Source organism: Tachyglossus aculeatus, chromosome 1 (assembly GCF_015852505.1).
Source record: "Tachyglossus aculeatus isolate mTacAcu1 chromosome 1, mTacAcu1.pri, whole genome shotgun sequence".
In the NCBI taxonomy this organism is placed as follows: domain Eukaryota; kingdom Metazoa; phylum Chordata; class Mammalia; order Monotremata; family Tachyglossidae; genus Tachyglossus; species Tachyglossus aculeatus.
Genome location: NC_052066.1, coordinates 77284638 through 77299402, shown reverse-complemented (window position 1 = coordinate 77299402; position 14765 = coordinate 77284638). Strand labels below are relative to the sequence as shown.

General features: G+C 47.4%; 1 protein-coding gene across 1 annotated transcript in view; it reads right to left on the bottom strand.

Annotated features, from left to right (window-relative positions):
• Nucleotides 1–8812, bottom strand: part of FAM168B (family with sequence similarity 168 member B) — a 49517-nt gene extending 40705 nt beyond the window's left edge. The window contains exon 1 of the mRNA XM_038744145.1: nt 8721–8812. The gene's annotated coding sequence lies outside the window, so the exon portion shown is untranslated. The remainder of the gene's footprint in view (nt 1–8720) is intronic.
• Between the last annotated feature and the right edge of the window lie 5953 nt (nt 8813–14765).

Below are 14765 nucleotides of genomic sequence, written 5' to 3'. Positions count from 1 at the left end.
ATTACAGATATATACCTAAGTGCTATGAGGCTGGGGTCGGGGGGAGAGCAAAGGGAGTAAGTCGGGGTGACAGAAGGGAGTGGGAGATGAAGAAAAGTGGGGCTTACTCTGGGAAGGCCTCTTGGAGGGATGTGAATTCAATAAGGCTTTGAAGTGAGGAGAGAGAAATGGTCTGTCATATTTGACGAGGGAGGGCATTCCAGGCCAGAGGCAGGACGTGGGCCAGGGATCGGCGGTGAGACAGGTGAAACTGAGGCAGAGTGAGAAGGTTTGCACTAGAGGAGCAAGGTGTGCAGGCTGGGTTGTAGAAGGAGAAAAGCAAGGAGAGTTGGGAGGGGGCAAGGTGATGGAGTGTTTTAAAGTCAATGGTGAGGAATTGTTGTTTGATATGGAGGTGGATGGGCAACCACCAGAGATTTCTGAGGAAGGGGGGTGACGTCCTGAACGTTTCTGTAGAAAGGAGATCCGGGCAATGGAGTGAAGAATGGACTGGAGTGGGGAGAGACAGGAGGTTGGGACATCAGCTGTATCATGCAGGACATTTTCTATACCCTATTGGCTTTGTTGTCAAGCCTCTGGAAAAATATCAAATTCCTTTACGTGCTATATATGATGCATTAAACATCACTAAACTACTGAATAATCTGTACTAAATTAAAATACTATCACCGTGTCAAGAGTTGTAGTAGGATTACAAATCTTTGCATGATGCAGCAAAAGTAGAAGTTTGTTCTAATAACAACTACTATAACTACTGTGATAGTTGTTGAGCGCTGTTTATGTGCCACACACTGGACTAAGCAGGTAGATAAAAGATAAATCAGGTCAGGCAGTCCCTGTCCCATAAGGGGCTCACTGTCTTAAGAGGGAGGGAAGACAGGTATCTAGACCCCATTTTATAGATGAGGAAGCTGACACAGAGTAGTTAAGGTACTTGCCCAAGGTCCTGCAGCAGGAAAATGGCTATTTCCCATCACTGTTAACAACACCACCGATCTTCCACCACCATGGCATTACCCTCAATTCATTTTTCTCATTCAAGGAGCATATTCAGTCTTTCACCAAACCCTGTGAGTTCTAGAAGCAGCGTGGCTCAATGGATAAGAGCACGGGCTTGGGAGTCAGAGGTCATGGGTTCAAATCCCGGCTCCACCAACGGTCAGCTGTGTGACTTTGGGCAAGTCACTTAACTTCTCTGTGGCTCAGTTACCTCATCTGTAAAATGGGGGTTAAGAATACGAGCCCCACGTGGGACAACCTGATCACCCTGCATCCTCCTGGGAGTCTGAAAGGACCTGCGCTGTAATCCCGGCTCTACCACTTGTCTTCCATGTGACCTTGGGCAAGTCACTTCATTTCTCTGGGCCTTGGTTACCACATCTGTAAAATGGGGATTAATACTGTGAGCCCCATTTGGGCACGGGCTTGGGAGTCAGAGGTCATGAGTTCTAATCTCGGCTCCGCCACGTATTTGCTTTGTGACCTTGGGCAAGTCACTTAACTTCTCTGAGCCTCAGTTTCCTCATCTGTAAAATGGGGATGAAGACTGTGAGCCCCACGTGGGACAACCTGATCACCCTGTATCCCTTCCAGTGCTTAGAACAGTGCTTTGCACATAGTAAGCGCTTAACAGATGCCATCATCTTCATCATTTGGGGGATGGACTGTCTACACCTGATTTTCTTGTATCTACCTCAGTGCTTAGTACAGTGCCTGACACAAAGTAAGGGCTTAACAAATACATAGGTTTTAAAAAAAAAGATGAGAATGAAGGTCTAAGTATTACTAACCCCAGTTAAGGAAGGTTTATAGAGAAACTAATATCCAACTGCTCCAGCTATCTAGCCTGTATATATGTGTATATGTTTGTATATATTTATTACTCTATTTTACTTGCACATATTTATTCTATTTATTTTATTTTGTTAATTTGTTTTGTTATCTGTCTTCCCCTTCTAGACTGTGAACCCGCTGTTGGGTAGGAACCGTCTCTACATGTTGCCAACTTGTACTTCCCAAGCACTTAGTACAGTGCTCTGCACACAGTAAGTGCTCAATAAATACGACTGAATAGTAAGCGCTTAGCTTATTTTTATCTTCATGACATATAATGGTATCTGTTAGGCACTTACTATGTGTCAGACAGTATACTAAACACCAGGGTTTAGTAATCAGGTCATCAAGCTAATCACATTGGACACAGTCCAAGCCCCACATGGGGCTCACAGTCTTAAACCTCATTTTCCAGATGAGGAAACTCAGGCACAGAGAAGCAAAGTGACTTGCCCAAGGGCACACAGCAGACAAGTGCCAGAGTCAGGATTAAAACCCAGGTCCTTCTGATTCCCAGGCCTCAGTCAATCATACTTACCAAATGTTTATTTTGTGACAATGTAACAGAGCTGGCAGACACGGCCCCTGCCTACAGTGAGCTTACTGTCTCGACGGGGGAGATGGACTAATATAAATAAATGAATTACGGATTTGTGTGGAAGTGCTGCGGGGCTGAGGGACGGGTGAATAGAGGGTGCACATCCAATTTCAAGGGGGACACAGAAAGGAGTGGGATAAGAAGAAATGAGTCGAGAAAGGTCTCTTGGGAGGAGACCCGATTTCAGTAAGCTTTGAAGACAGGGAAAGCGATCGTGGTTTGGGTATGAAGAGGGAGCAAGTTCCAGCTCAGAGGCAGGAAGTGGGAAGGGGGTTGGCAGTGTGAGAATAATAGCAATACTACTACTAATAGTGGTATTTTCTAAGCGTTTATTATGTGCCAAGCACTGTACTAAGCACTGAGATACACGACAATCAGGTCCCACGAAGGGACCACAGTTAAAGCAGGAGGAAAAACAGGTACTGAATCCCTATCTGGTAGAAGGGGTAACCGAGGCACAGAGAAATTACGTGACTTGCCCAAGGTCATATAGCAGGTAAGTGGCGGAGCGGAGATAAGAACCTAGGTCCTCTGATTTCCAGGCCTGTGCTCTTTCCACTATGTCGTGCTGCTCCCCTAAGATGAGACTGAGGTACGGTGAGTAGGCTAGTGTAGGAGGAACAAAGGGAACAAGCGGAGTTGCAGGAAATCACTAAGGTAAGATAGCAGGAGGCAAGGTGATTGAGTGCTTCAAAGACGATGGTAAGGAGTTTCGGTTTGACGTCGAGATGGATGGGTTCTTGAGGGGGGAAACAAGGACTGAACGGTTTTGGAGAAAAATGATCTGGGCAGCAGAGTGAAGAGTGCTAGTAGTTTGGATGGAGAGGCAAGGACAGATTTTAGCGATGCTGTCTAGGTTAAACCAACAGGATTTGATGACAGATTGACTATGTGGGTTGAAGACGAGAGATGAGTCGAGTATAACGCTAGGGTTATGAGCTTGTGAGACAGGGAGAATTATGGTGCTGCCTACAGTGATGGGAAAGTAAGGGGGAGGACAGGAATTGGGTATGATGGGGAGCTTTGCTCTGGACTGAGACTGAGCCCCTTCCTTCCTCTCCCCCTCCTCCTCCTCTCCATCCCCCCCTTCTTACCTCCTTCCCTTCCCCACAGCACCTGTATATATGTATATATCTTTGTACATATTTATTACTCTATTAATTTATTTATTTATTTTACTTGTACATATCTATTCTATTTATTTTATTTTGTTAGTATGTTTGGTTTTGTTCTCTGTCTTCCCCTTTTAGACTGTGAGCCCACTGTTGGGTAAGGACTGTCTCTATATGTTGCCAATTTGTACTTCCCAAGCGCTTAGTACAGTGCTCTGCACATAGTAAGTGCTCAATAAATACGATTGATGATGATGATGATAATGATGATATGTTAAGTTTGAGATGTCAGTGGGGCATCCACGTAGAGATGTCGGGACTGGAGACATAGATTTGGATATCATCCAGAGGTGGTAGTTGAAGCCATGGGAGCGAATAAGTTCTCCAAGGGAGTGGGTGTAGATGGAGAATAGAGGGGACCCAGAACTGAACCTTCAGGGACCCCCCCAGTTAGGGAATGGGAGGCAGAGGAGGAGCCTGTGAAAGAGACTGAGACGCCACTGAGAGAGGAGAGCCGGGAGATGACAGCATTAGTAAAACCAAGGATGGATTACGTTTCTAGGAGGCGGGGGTGGTCAACAGTGTCAAAGGGAACTGCCAAGTTGAGGAGGATTAGGAGAGAAGCAGTGTAGCTCATTGGAAAGAGCAAGGGCTTTGGAGTCAGGGGTCATGGGTTCAAATCCCGGCTCCACCAATTGTCAGCTGTGTGTCTTTGGGCAAGTCACTTCACTGCGCCTCAGTTACCTCATCTGTAAAATGGGGATGAAGACTGTGAGCCCCCTATGGGACAACCTGATTGCCTTGTAACCTCCCCAGAGCTTAGAACAGTGCTTTGCACATAATAAGTGATTAATAAAGGCCATCATTATTATTATTATTATTATGAAGCAGAGGCCAGTGGACTTGGCAAGAAGGAGATCACTGGTGATCTCGTTCTCGCCTATCCCGCTGTCGACCCCTGGCCCACGTCCTCCCCCTGGCCTGGAATGCCCTCCCTCCGCACATCCGCCAAACTAGCTCTCTTCCTCCCTTCAAGGCCCTACTGAGAGCTCACCTCCTCCAGGAGGCCTTCCCAGACTGAGCTCCCTCCGTCCTCTCCCCCTCCCTATCCCCCCACCTTACCTCCTTCCCCTCCCCACAGCACCTACATATATGTATATGTTTATACATATACTCTATTCATTTTATTTGTACATATTTATTCTATTTATTTTATTTTGTTAATACGTTTTGTTTTGTTCTCTGTCTCCCCCTTCTAGACTGTGAGCCCACTGTTGGGTAGGGACCGTCTCCATATGTTCCCAACTTGTACTTCCCAAGCGCTTAGTCCAGTGCTCTGCACACAGTAAGTGCTCAATAAATACGATTGAATGAATGAATCAATCAATCAATCTTTGAGACGGCAGTGTCAGAAGATTGAAGCGGTTAGAAGCCAGACTGGGGGAGGACGAGGAGGGTTGAGGAATGAATTGGAAGAGAGGAAGTGGAGGCAGCAGACGTGGACAACTCACTCAAGGTGTCTGAAGAGGAATGATAGGAGACAGGGCAATAACTGGAGGGAACCATGGGGTCATGGAAGGGTCTTTTTTAGGATAAGGGAGGCATAAGAATACTTGAAAACAGTGGGGAAGAATCCACTGGAGAGTGAACAGTTGAAGATGGCTGTCAGGGAGGGAAGAAGGAAGGGGGCAAGCACTTTGATAAGCTGGGAAAAAGTGGGGTCAGAGGCCCTGGTGGAGGGGGGTGGAATTTTAGAGGAAGTGGGGGAATCTTCTCTTGAGATACAGCTGGGAAAGATGGAAGAGTTAAAAAAGCGGGCAGGAGGATGGAAGGACTGGAGAGGAGCCTGGGTGATTTCAGAGTGAACACACCTGATGGTTTCAATTTTCTAAATAAACCATGAGACCAGATCATTAGGGGCAAGAGATGGGGTGCGGAGTCGGTGTAGTGGGGAGAGGATCTGAAGGGGGAGTTAAACAACGTGAGAAGCAGAAGCAGCGTGGCTCAGTGGAAAGAGCCCGGGCTTGGGAGTCTGAGGTCATGGGTTCAAATCCCGGCTCTGCCACTTGTCTGCTGTGTGACCTTGGGCAAGTCACTTAACTTCTCTGCGCCTCACTTACCTCATCTGTAAAATGGGGATTAAGACTGTGAGTCCCACGTGGGACAACCTGATCACCTTGTATCCCCCCAGCGCTTAGAACAGTGCTTTGCACATAGTAAGCGCTTAACAAATGCCATCATTATTTACTAACTGAAACTACTGGCAAGGACAATGGGCATGGGGGGCAATAAGGGTGGAGAAGCACTGTTACCAGGCATTGCTAAACATTTATTAAGTGCCAAGTACCAGGCAGAGGAGGGAGCAGAGTTAAAGCAGGCAAGGATGAACCTCCGGTGGACCTGGTCGGCTTGATATCTGGATTCCTGCCAGCAGCGCTCTACAGCTCATGCAGGAGTGAAGAGTTGGAGGTATAAGATCAATGAAGGGGCTGGGGAGTAAGTGAGTTGCGTTCAGTAGAGAAGGTGGTGCTGAGGGTATTAATTTGGTTGTGAAGGGAAGGCTGTTTCAGTCTGGAGACTACATGGGGCATGATGCCTTGAGAAAATTGGATGGGTTCAAAAGACCTGAGGTGTCCGTGGGGGAACAGAACAGATCTGACGTGAGTTGTGGGAGAGAAGGCAAGTGAGGAGGATGTGGTCGTGTAGAGGGATTTTTAGAGTTGTTGAGGGTACAGTGACTAGAGATGATGAGATCGAGTATTTGTCCAACTTGGTGAGCAGGAGAGGTGGGGCAGAGCAGCAGGTCTGTGGAGTCGAAGCATGATAGAAAGCGGGTAGTGGAAAGGTCCTCAGGAACAGCCACATGGATACAGAATCAATCAATCAATCAATCGTATTTATTGAGCGCTTACTATGTGCAGAGCACTGTACTAAGCGCTTGGGAAGTACAAATTGGCATCACATAGAGACAGTCCCTACCCGATAGTGGGCTCACAGTCTAAAAGGGGGAGACAGAGAACAGAACCAAACATACCAACAAAATAAAATAAGTAGGATAGAAATGTACAAGTAAAATAAATAAATAAATAAATAAACAGAGTAATAAATATGTACAACCATATATACATATATACAGGTGCTGTGGGGAGGGGAAGGCGGTAAGGCGGGGGGATGGAGAGGGGGACGAGGGGGAGAGGAAAGAAGGGGCTCAATCTGGGAAGGCCTCCTGGAGGAGGTGAGCTCTCAGCAGGGCCTTGAAGGGAGGAAGAGAGCTAGCTTGGCGGATGGGCAGAGGGAGGGCATTCCAGGCCCGGGGGATGACGTGGGCCGGGGGTCGATGGCGGGACAGGCGAGAGCGAGGTACGGTGAGGAGATCAGCGGTGGAGGAGCGGAGGGTGCGGACTGGGCTGTAGAAGGAGAAAACGGAGGTGAGGTAGGAGGGGGCGAGGTGATGGAGAGCCTTGAAGCCCAGGGTGAGGAGTTTCTGCCTGATGCGCAGATTGATCGGTAGCCATTGGAGGTTTTTGAGGAGGGGAGTGATATGTCCAGAGCGTTTCTGGACAAAGATAATCCGGGCAGCAGCATGAAGTATGGATTGAAGTGGAGAGAGACACGAGGATGGGAGATCAGAGAGAAGGCTAGTGCAGTAGTCCAGACGGGATAGGATGAGAGCTTGAATGAGCAGGGTAGCGGTTTGGATGGAGAGGAAAGGGCGGATCTTGGCAATGTTGCGGAGCTGAGACCGGCAGGTTTTGGTGACGGCGTGGATGTGAGGGGTGAATGAGAGAGCGGAGTCGAGGATGACACCAAGGTTGCGGGCTTGTGAGACGGGAAGGATGGTAGTGCCGTCAACAGAGATGGGAAAGTCAGGGAGAGGACAAGGTTTGGGAGGGAAGACAAGGAGCTCAGTCTTCGACATGTTGAGCTTTAGGTGGCGGGCGGACATCCAGATGGAGATGTCCTGAAGGCAGGAGGAGATGCGAGCCTGGAGGGAGGGGGAGAGAGCAGGGGCAGAGATGTAGATCTGGGTGTCATCAGCGTAGAGGTGATAGTTGAAGCCGTGGGAGCGAATGAGGTCACCAAGGGAGTGAGTGTAGATTGAGAACAGAAGGGGACCAAGCACTGAACCTTGGGGAACTCCCACAGTAAGAGGATGGGAGGGGGAGGAGGAGCCTGCAAAAGAGACTGAGAAAGAACGACCGGAGAGATAAGAGGAGAACCAGGAGAGGACGGAGTCTGTGAAGCCAAGGTCAGATAACGTGTTGAGGAGAAGGGGGTGGTCCACAGTGTCAAAGGCAGCTGAGAGGTCGAGGAGGATTAGGACAGAGTCCCCAAGGGTCAATGAAGAGATGGACAAAGAGAGAAGGAATGTGAGAAAGCGATCAAAATGGCTCAGAAAGTTGGAGGTGGAGCCTGGGGAGAGGCAGATGACCGTGAATGATAGGTGAATGATATGGGCTTCAAAGGAAGGGAAAAACCGTATTTATTGAGCACTTACTCTGTGCAGAGCACTGTACTAAGTGCTTGGGAGGTTACAACAATAAACAGACACATTCCCTGCCCACACCAAGTTTAGTTTAGAGGGGCCCGGTCCCCCCAACCCTTCCATTCAAAACCCAGGGGGGCTGAGGGTAAAAACGGCACCGGGAGTCAAGAAGGAAACCTACTCCTCCTCTTTTCCCAGTGAGTCTAGGGGATTGGGAGAAGATGAGGCCCCCTCTTGCATTTAGTACAGTGCTCTGCACACAGTAAGCGCTCAATATATATGACGGAAAGAATGACTGAGACAGCATCATCTGGGGAGAGCCAGGGTTCAGTGATGGTGAGCAGCAGTGGTTGGGTCGGGAACGGGTCAAGGATGAAGGGAAGCTTTCCAATAATGGAGTGGGGATTCCACAGGCGGCACTTGGCTGAGGCTGGGGGTGGGAGAAGATGGGAATGAGGTGCCTCCCTGCGACAGGATAACAGGGATTCGGCAGAGGAGGAAGAAGAAGAAGAAAGAAGAAGACGAGGAGGAGGAGGAAGGCAGCACACAGTGCAGGGAGGGTGCTGGGAAGGGAGAAAGGGGATGGGCTGATCTGGGGGTGGGGGAGGGACTGAGGGGGCTTGGTGGGGTCAAAGAAGTTTATGAGCTAAGTGAGGCTGCCAATAGCAACGACTGCTCAATCTGGTAATACCTGATTAACTGCTGAACTGACTGCAGGTCTTTGGGTCCTTGAAATGAAGAGGCCAATGTTTAGGAGTGAAGAGAGGGAGGGGTTGAAGTGAAGGCAGGTAGCTGTTGATATAGAAAAAGCCAGGTTGTTGTTCTGAGTACATATTCCCCTACTCCTCAAAACACCCCAACCGCTGCCACTCATTTCCACCTCAAGCAGAGATTCCTGACCATTGGCTTTAAGGCACTACTCAATCAGCTCTTTCCCCACTACCTATCCTTGCTCCTCTCTGTCTCAATGAGCCTGCACTCTTTGCTCCTCTAATACTAATAATAATTATGGTACTTGTTAAGCACTCACTATGTGCCAAGCATTCATTCACTCATTCAATCGCATTTATTGAGCGCTTACTGTGTGCAGAACACTGTACTAAGTCCTTGGGAAGTACAAGTTGGCAACATATAGAGACAGTCCCTACCCAACAACAGGCTCACAGCATTGGGGTATGTAAGAGTTAATCAGGTCGGACACAGCCCCTGTTCCACCTGGGGCTCACGTTCATCTCCATTTTACAGATGAGGTAACTGAGGCCCAGAGAAGTGAAGTGACTTGCCCAAGGTGACCCAGCAAACATGAGGCAGAGCCAGGATTAGAACTCAGGTCCTTCTTCTGATTCCCAGGCCTGTGCTGTATCCACGAATCCATGATGCTACCAAGCTAATGGGCCTCACTCATCTCTCTCATCATGGAGCCCTTGCTCATGCCCTCCGTCCAGCCTGAAATGCCCTGCCCTTTCATCATCATCATCAATCATATTTGAGTGCTTACTGTGTGCAGAGCACTGTACTAAGCGCTTGGGAAGTACAAGTTGGCAACATATAGAGACAGTCCCTACCCAACAGTGGGCTCACAGTCTAAAAGTCATATCTGAGATAACCACTCTTTCCACCTTCTAAGCCATCCTCAAGTTACGTCTTCTCCAGAATGCCTTCCCTGCCACACCTCTCATCTCCCCACCCTATTCTCCCTTCCTCCCGTATCCTCTATGCACTTGGATCCATATCACCTACGGTACTGATACCCATCCCACCCATGCCCTCACAGCATTTCCGTACAAATCCTTATGCTCTGCCGCTTCCCGTACCTGCAATTTACTTTAATATTTCTTTTCCCCCAACTAAGGTGCATGCTCCTTTGAGGGCAGGATCACGATTACCAACCCTATTGTACTCTCCCAAGCACTTAGTACGGTGGTCTGAACTCACTGAAGATCATCAACTGACTAACGGAAGTGGCGATGCCATGATCGGGACACAGATCTTGCCTCTCACGCCCAGGCTCATTCTACTAGATCACAATGTTTCTCCAAAATCATTATGGTATTTTAAGCGTTTTCATTCCTTCAGTCAATCGTATTTATTGAGCGCTTACTGTGTGCAGAGCACTGTACTAAGCGCTTGAAGAGTACAATTCAGCAACAAATAGAGACAATCTCTATCCCACAACGGGCTCACAGTCTAGAAGTGGGGAGACAGACAACAAAACAAGACGTGCCAAGCAGTGTGTCTGGTGCTGGGGTAGATACAGGATAATCAGGCCGTACAGTGTCACTGTCCCAAAAGGGTAAGAAGACTGGATATTTAATCCTGACTTTACAGATGGGGAAACTGAGGCACAGGCTCACCCAAATCCCAGAGCAGGGAACTGGTGAAGCCGAGATTTGAACCCAGACCTCCTGATTCACAATCCTGTGCTTTTTCCATTAGGCCACATTTCTGTTGATTTTAAGTAGAGGTCTTTCGGCTTTAGTTACAAACTAATCCAATTTAGATTAAACAGCCTTCTTGTTTTAATTAAGTACACGGCAGCAAGCCAACTCCTTCCGAACATCTCTTGCTACTTTTGAACTCCCTCCATCAGTCTTCTTCAGTCACTTTTGTAAATTCATCTCCTTTCTTTAAAACGGATGTAAAACGGATTAACCCTAACATCTTTGGGTACTGAAAAAAGCATGGGATTGGGAGTCGGAGGACCTAGGGTCTAATCCCACTTCTGCCTCTTGCCAGCTGTGAGACCCTGGGCTAGTTATTTAGCTTTTGTGTGCTTCAGTTTCCTCATCTGGGAAATGGGGATGTAATACCTGTTCTCCCACCTACACGAGAATGTGAGCCCCATGTGGGACAAGGACAGTATCCAACCTGATTACCCTGTATCTCTCCCAGTGCTTAGTACAGAGTTCTCAGTACATAGTAAGTTCTTAACTAGTTTCCAGAGAAGGAGCGTGGTTTAGTGGAAATACCATGGGCTTGGGAGCCAGAGGACGTGGGTTCTAATCCCAGCTCCGCCACTTGCCCAGGGTCACAAAGCAGACAAGCCACTTAATTTCTCTGTGCCTCAGTTACCTCATCTGCAAAATGGGGATTAAGACTGTGAGCCCCATGTGGGACAATCTGATTACCTTGTATCTACCCCAGCGGTTACAACAGTGAGAAGTGAAGTGAAGTGACAGGCCCCGGGCCACACAGCAGACAAATGGAGGTGGTAGGATTAGAACCCAGGCCCGTCCTCCATCCATCCTCCATCCCTTCAAAGCCCTACTGAGAGCTCACCTCCTCCAGGAGGCCTTCCCACACTGAGCCCCCTCCTTACCTCCTTCCCCTCCCCACAGCACCTGTATATATGTTTGTACGTATTTATTACTCTGTTTATTTTACTTGTACATATTTATTTTATTTTGTTAATATGTTTTGTTTTGCTGTCTGTCTCCCCCTTCTAGACTGTGAGCCCGCTGTTGGGTAGGGACCGTCTCTAGATGTTGGCGACTTGGTCTTCCCAAGCGGTTAGTACAGTGCTCTGCACACAGTAAGCGCTCAATAAATATGACTGAATGAATGAATGAACAGTGCTTGGCACATGGTAAGCGCTTAACAAATACCATCATTATGAATATTTTAGTTAATGGAGAGACCGTAACTTCTTAATCTATTTTGGCATCTTACAGACTGCATTACATTGCTGGGTTATCAAAAAGTAACAGTTGTACTCCCAGGCTGCATACACTGTGGAGCATAGTATCAAACTATAATGGTTATATATGTAACCTGAGGTAGTTGTAACCTGGGATTATGTATAATTAATAATTATCTCCTCCAAGAGGCCTTCCCCGATTAAGCCCTCACTTCCTCTTTTCCCATTACCTTCTGCAGCACCCTTGCAATTGGATTTGAACTCTTTGTTCACCCCTCCCTCAGCCCCACAGCACTTATGCACATATCCGTATTTTATTTATGTTGTCCATCTCCCTCCCTCTCTAGACTACAAACTTATTGTGGGTAAGGCACGTCTTTACCAATTTTGTTATAATGTACTCTCCCAAGCACTTAGTGAAGAGCTCTGCACACACTAAACACTCATTAAATATGACTAACTAATCAAGTGTTAACAGATAGACTATTAAAGAAATAATCCATGTAATACCCCTGACTGATGGGAAAGAAACCTAAATGGCTGAGTGAAGGTGCTCCGCTAGACTGTAAGCTCGCTGTGGGCAGGGAATGGGTCTGTTATATTGTCATTAGTAAAGTGCTCTGCACCCAGTAAATATGACTCACTGATTGCTCCAGCCAAATGCAACGCAGAATCAAATCTCTCCCCCCTCCTAGACTGTGAGCCCGTTGTTGGGTGCGGATTGTCTCTACTTGTTGCTGAATTTCCCCGCACGTGGTACTGTGCTCCGCCCTCCGTAAGCGCTCAATAAATACAACTGAATGAATGAATGAAATCCATGGTTTCACTATGTGCGGAGCACTCTACTAAGTCCTTGCAAGAGTCCAATGCGGCCAAGTTAGCAGACACGTTCCCTGCCCATAATGAGCTTACAGTCTAGAAGGGGAGACAGACATCAATATGAATAATTTATATAATATGCAATATCAACAATTTATATAATTTATATTACTTAAAGATATTTACATAATGCAGTGGATCCCCTGCTAGATTGTAAGCCCCAAGAGGGCAGCGATAGTGTCTATCAACTTCATTGTACTGTATCCAGTGGCTGCCTATCAACCTCCGTAACAAGAAAGAACTCCTCACTATTGGCTTCAAAGCTCTCCATCACGCCGCCCCCTGCTACCTCACCTCTCTTCTCTATTTCTCCGGCCCAGCCCACACCCTCCGCTCCTCTGCCGCTAACCTCCTCACTGTGCCTCGTTCTCACCTGTCCCGCCGTCTACATCCTACATCCTACCTCTGGCCCGGAATGCCCTCCCACCCCACATCAGCCCAACTAGCTCTCTTCCTCCCTTCACAGCCCTACTGAGAGCTCACCTCTTCCAGGAGGCCTTCCGGGACTAAGCCCCCCTTTTCCTCTGCTCCCCCTCCCCATCGCTCCCACTCGGTCCCTCTGCTCTCCCCACCCCGCAGCACTTGTGTGTATATATGTACATATCTATAATTGCTTTATTGATAATGTGTACATACCTATAATTCTATTTATTTATACTGATGCTACTGATGCCTGTTTACTTGTTTTGATGTCTGTCTCCCCAATTCTAGACTGTGAGCCCGTTGTGGGCAGGGATAGTCTCTATTTGTTGCTTAATTGTATTTTCCAAGCTCTTAGTACAGCGCCCTGCACACAGTAAGCGCTCAATAAATGACTGAATGAAAGCTCCCAAACAGTAGAGCATGCCACATGCAGTAAGTGCTCAATAAATACCTTTGATGGGCTGACTGGGATGAACAGAAGAAGGCAGCCTAAGACCTCTGCCCTTTCTATCCTGCTCAATCCCACTGATGAAGCAGAGAACCTAGCCTAAAAGCCTCAGACTGGGATTCAATGGGGCAGAGGGAAGGAGAGGGGAACAAAAGAATCGGGTTCTCTGCAGTGACTGGACATAATGTTGGTTGGGATTTTCACATCCAGGGTTATGCCAGCAATTGGTGCATGACGTATCTCCTGATTTTACGGGCTGTGGTGGTTTAGAGCCAGGGAAATGACTATATTTCTAAAGACAACTGAACCCTGAAGTTCTGAATTTAACTTCAGGGCAATTCTGAACCACTAAAAACAGTTCAAAAGAAAAGCTACTGTAACCTGCCAGTTCCTCTTCCATTTCTAAATAACTGCGTAACACAAACATACACAAGATTGAATTGAAAAGAAATAACGATACTTGAAGTAAAAATAAGAATGGTTTACATTCAACACTGGAGGCTCCAACACACAATGTTGTTTCGTAATCTGCAAGTAAAACTAATGACTATTGTTGAGCCCTTCTGTAAGCCAAGTGGTACATGTCAAAAATACTATTGGCCTATTTTAATGTTTATTCTCTTGTCACGCAGTCCCAGCAATTTGTGGAGCAGTGGAAAGAGGATGGGCCTGGGAGTTGGGCGACCTGGGTTCTACTGCCGGTTACGCCACTTGCCTGCTGTGTGTGACTCTAGGCAAGTCGCTTAGCTTCTCCGCGCCTCAGTTACCTTATCTGTAAAATGGGGATTAGAGCTGAGCGCCCAATGTGGGTCACGGACTGTGTGCAACCTGATTACCCGGTATCTACCCCAGTGGTTATTACAGTGCTTGGAAGTCAGTAAGTGCTTCACAAATACCATTTATGAAAAAAAAAAAAAATCCAGGCAGCAGCAGAACAGCGAAGTCATTCCTAGATTCTTGTTTTTCCTCTGTTATCCGTGTCCCTTCTCTAGAGGCAATAGTTTCTGGGGAGACATGGTCCCCAAGGCCCAGTAGGCCTCATAGCTAACTACTGAGCTGAGTGACCATTTGTCTTTATTCTCTCACCATGCGTATTAAGCAGGTCCTCACCACAAATCAAGTTAAGGAGCAGACTTAACAGGTGATGGTGTGCCAAAGCAGATAGAGAGGGCTAGCTGGGGATATGCAGTCCACCAAATACTTCCAAACATCTTTTAAAAACATTATATATAATATAGTGCTAAATGCTTAGTACAGCGGCCTGCACACAGTAAGTGCTCAATAAATACTATGGATTGATTACATGGTCCTGTACTTGCCATCACATGAGACTCTGGAGTCATCGTAAA